We start from the raw sequence: 4736 nt of genomic DNA, 5'->3' as shown, positions 1-4736 counted from the left end.
TTGAGACTCTCGCTGAAGAAAATATAGAGGGCAAGTAATCTCAGCACAGCTGGGAATCCAGATTCAACAGAATCCAGTCACTCCCAGAAAAGTCCTTAATTGTTGAAGGGTTTTAGGGAGAGCACAGTTTACAATTGGGTGAAATCACTCTGGGCCTAGGGACCTAGTTTGTCTTTCAAGAATCAACCCAAGGTATTTGACCTTAGGGCTACATTAACTGAGCTTTTTCCCTGGAGCCCTTATAGCCCTGACTGGCCAAGAAGTTTAATAAGGACTCTGTGGCCCTAGAAATAGTGGATTCAGTTGGACCACAAAGGAGAAGATCATCTACATGTTAGAGTGAAGTATCCCCCTGGGAGTCCCAGTCCATTAAATCTCGTGCCAGCATCTGCCCAAAAATGTGAGGGCCATCCTGAAACCCCTGAGGCAGGACAGTTCAAGTTAGTTGTCTTGCTGGTTTGGTAGGATCCTCAAAAGAGCATTTGGCTATCAGGGTGGAGAGGCATGCAGAAGAAGGCATCCTTTAAATCTAAAACTGAGTAGTATTGGGCATCAGGGGGAGTATGAGGATTAGGACCACTGGTGGTAGGGGCATTATAGCCTCATTGATGAGTCAGAGGTACTGCACCAACCTCCATTTATTGGGGCCCTTTTGTACTGCCAGGATAGGGACTGGAGCACTCGACCAGGAGGCCCTGTTGTTTGAGTTTACTTGTGATAAGCAAGAGACTCCTCTGAAACTCTGGTTTTAAGGGGTATTGCTTTTGGTGAGGGAACTGGAGGGGATCCTTTCAGTGAATCCAAACAGGAGAGGCTGTTTTTGTTCTTCCAATGGTGGACACATCCATCAAGACTGATGGGTCCACTTTTTCCTCAATTAGGGGCATACAGAAATACTCTCTGGAGGGGAGTAACATTTGGACCTCAATCTTAGACAGGAGATCTCTTCCCAACAAGGGGATAGAAGTCTCAGGGACTAGCAGAAATGAGTGACATAGTGGAGGTCCCCCAAAAGCATGCCAAAGGCTGGGTAAAATACTGTTCTAAGAGCTGGCCTGATATGCCCCAAATGCTGACTTTAGACCTGGGACCTGGAGAGAAAGGAATGTCAGAGAAGCAGGCTCTGCTATCCAAAAGGAAGATGACCTGTGCTTCTCAACCATCAGGACTACCCAGGGCCCCTCAATCTGGATGTCAAGAACCAGAGCCTGGATAGGAGGCTCTGGGACCTGTCATTTGAGGGAACCATCTGGCTCTTCTCTAAATGGAGACAGGGACAGTGTGACTTCCAGTGGTTGCCCTTACAGAGAGTGCAGGGTCCCAGAGGGGGCTGGGGCTGCCTCCCAGGCTGCTCCCCTCATGGACACTCCCATTTGAAGTCCTCAATGGTAGCAAGTCCTGACATTAGGTGTCTGTCAGGAGGGGAACTCTCTGAGAGCCACCACTAAGTCATGGTGCCGTCTGTCTTTTTCTCTTTTTTAGTAAGGTCCTGATTATAGTATACAGAAGTAGCTGTATACTATACTAGCTGGTTTAATGTTTTGTTGCCCCCAGCCACCAGCTTTTGAAGTTTTCTACAAATGTCTATGACCAATTGGGTAAGGAATTTGTCTCTTAGGAGGATCTCAGGATCCACGGTGGTGTGTTTTGTAATGGCCTCTTTAAGACACTGTAAGAAGGCTGTTGGGGATTCATCAGGTCCTTGTTGGACTGTGGTAACCTGGTAGTACTTAAAGGGTTTGACCCTAGCCTTTTTTAAGCCCTCAATGGTGAGGTAAATGAAATGACGTCTAGCCCATTCATCAGCCTCATTTTGGGGTCCCATCTGGGATCTGTCCTGGGGACTGCTTGGGCTCCAGTTGGGACTCTGGGGTCCTCACCTTCCCCTTTTAGGGGTGCAGGCTTAACAGAAGTCATTCGTAAGTGTAGTTATTGCCCACCTGAATGGCCTGATCAAGGACTTTTTGCCATTCCAGTGGAGTAAGGGTTTGATCTAGAAGCAACATGATATCTTTCCAAGTCAATTCAAAGGAGTGAATAACAGTAATAAAGGCTTGAATGTACCAGTCTGGATCCTCAGTGAAGTTGCCCAAGCCCCACTTAATTTCCCTGAGGTCACTTAGTCTAAAGGGGACATGAATTCTTTCCAGGTGGTCTCCTCTCCCCCCCAGGAGCCAGTTGGAAGGGGTAGCAGCTGACAAGCAGCTAAGTAAGGAGGCAAGGGAGCTATGGGGTTTGGGCAGCCACCCCCCCCCCTTACTTCCTTGGGTGGAAGGGGGTGGTGGCTTTCCTAGGGACAGCTGGAGGTGTTTTAGAGATATCCTTCCCCTTAGGTGTGTTCTTGCAAACCATGGTCAGGGTTTGAGCATTTACCTTGCATTGTTTTACCCATTGGGGATTGTCTTTAAGGAGAAAGAACAACTGCACGTAGGGGATTTCTATCCATTTGCCTTCCCTCTTACAAAACAGTCTAACTGGAGGATAGTGTCATAGTTAACCACTCCACCCTTAGGCCATTTTTCCTGATCTCCAAGAGGATATGGGGGCCAGGCCTGAGTGCAAAACAAAATCAAGGACTTTTTACAAAGGTTGTCAGGATCGATGTCCTTCCAGCATTTTAGCAGGCAGGCAAGGGGAGACCCCTCCAGAACTTGAGAGGAGGAAGTGCCCATCTGGAAAACGAACATGTGGTCTACAATGGAGGAGGTATTCCTATTTATCGGAGTCCTGATAAGGAAATCCCTCCCCAGGGAGAGCATCCTCTCTCCTCCATTTGTCCCTTCTGCTGTCTGTGACTAAGACCAAGGGAAAAGCTGAAAAGGCCTCCACATTGCAGTCACCTTACTGTTGTGGCCTCAACCACATGTGATTCTGTCAGCCTTAAAGCCCAAATACTTATAATGTGTCCAGTTAGTGATGGTATCCAGCTTGAAGAGAGCTCACTGGAGGAAGGGCTCAATGAGGGACATGAGGTCACAGAAGGGGGTAGAGGATGGGGGCGAGCCTGGGGCTAAGTGTGTCTTCTGGAGAAGACCATGGGGAAAGGGGGTATTTTGGGAGAATATAATTTCCTGGGCACTCTGGGGATGGACAGGAGAGAAAACCCAAGTGGTGTGTGCCATAACCACAGTGCAAATACATTCCCTAGGCCAATCCAGAAGGATAAAGATAGGGCAGAGGGGGGTTGCAAAGCACAGCAGTGCTATGTGAGGTGTTGTAAAAGTCCTGGAAGTTGGCATTTGGTCAGAGGGGTATACCTCATCCAAGAAAACACAGGGAAGCAAAAAATGCAGGGGAGCTCCTGAGGGCACAGACTCTTTATGATCTCCCTACTAAATATCTGCATGGTGTCCTCCCATATATCCCTGGAGAAAGTCATCTAGCATTGTCGGGGGCAAAAGGGCCCTTGGGTCATTGTGCAGAAATGAGAGAGAGAGAGAAGGAAAGAAAAGCCTGGCAGTCGAAGGGGGTTCCATCTTGCCCACGTGGCAGTGAAGCAGTCAGGTATAAACCCTGAGACAGGCTCAATACATTGTACTCCAAGGAGAGGTGCGCTGGATTCTGCTGGAAGCCTTGATGGGCTGGAGAAATTCACCTCCACTTTCAGGAGAAACCTCCCTATTGATAGAAGGAAGAAGGGAAGAGACAGTCATAGAGTTCTGCTTTTGGCTACTCTGCAGCACGGGGGCTCTCCCAGCAGACAGACTCCACAGGAGTGCCGGACAATCACAGTCACTTCCCAGGCAAACTGTCCCCTGTTAGGCACAGCCAATACCAACCTTTCACCCTGAAGAGGAGAGGGTCCCTTCCTAGTCACCTGTTTGTCACGGGTGGTCCACGGACGTGTCAGAAGGCTCTTGCTCTCTAACGCTCTTAAAACTAAGAGGTCAGAGCACCAGGGTTGCAGGCAAGAAACTTTACTGCTTGGGAAAGGCTGAGCAGAGACACTCACAGCGGGGTCTGGAAACCGGATGCCCCCTGAGTATGGGAGGGCTGGGCTACTTATAGCACAAAGGGAGGGAGTAGGGGGAGGGGTCCTATAGGTCCTAGTTGGACACGCGAGGGCTTTTGTTCTCCCTGCTTCTTCTGATCACAGAGAAGGAGCTCCTTGGCTTGGGGAGTTTCTGCCTTCCTGGGTGATGCAGGTTTGATTTATGTCATAGAAATTGCTACACCACCATCATTCATGCGTTGCCTTTGTTTTTAAGAAATAAAAAGAGACAGTAATGGTAGCATGACACCTGCCATCTTAGATGCTTCCGCTGTGTTGCAAATAGTAAAGAAAAAAATGCCTACAGGGTCCCTAGCAGCACAGATATCCTGTTTGGCAAGAATGTGGCTTAATGGAAGAACTGGTATCCTAGCAACAGCCAGAATTTCCCCCACCTAGAAGAGCCAACCAAAGGAACATCCCCCAACCCAGAGTAGCCAGTAGGCACCCCACCATGAACCTATTAACCGCCCCAGTTTGTAAGCAGAGCACGGGCTTTAACTTCGATTAGTGTTCCCTTCCATAGGTTCCCAAATAAATGTGCCATCTCTCTCTGTTTTTTTTTTTTTTTCTTTTCTCACCATTTTTGAACTTAACAGCAATCACATATAATAACATTGCTATTAAGGTTTCTAAGGAGAAAATATTCCAAGATTGTTCTTTGTAAACTTTTCTTCTAGTAAGCTTGAGTTCTCCTCCCTAAAGCCTAAAGTTGCCACTAAAGAAATTTATTGTGTGACTGCTT

Source organism: Castor canadensis, chromosome 3, assembly GCF_047511655.1.
Source record: "Castor canadensis chromosome 3, mCasCan1.hap1v2, whole genome shotgun sequence".
In the NCBI taxonomy this organism is placed as follows: domain Eukaryota; kingdom Metazoa; phylum Chordata; class Mammalia; order Rodentia; family Castoridae; genus Castor; species Castor canadensis.
The sequence above is the reverse complement of the archived record's forward strand: the minus strand, read 5'-3'. Positions refer to the sequence as shown.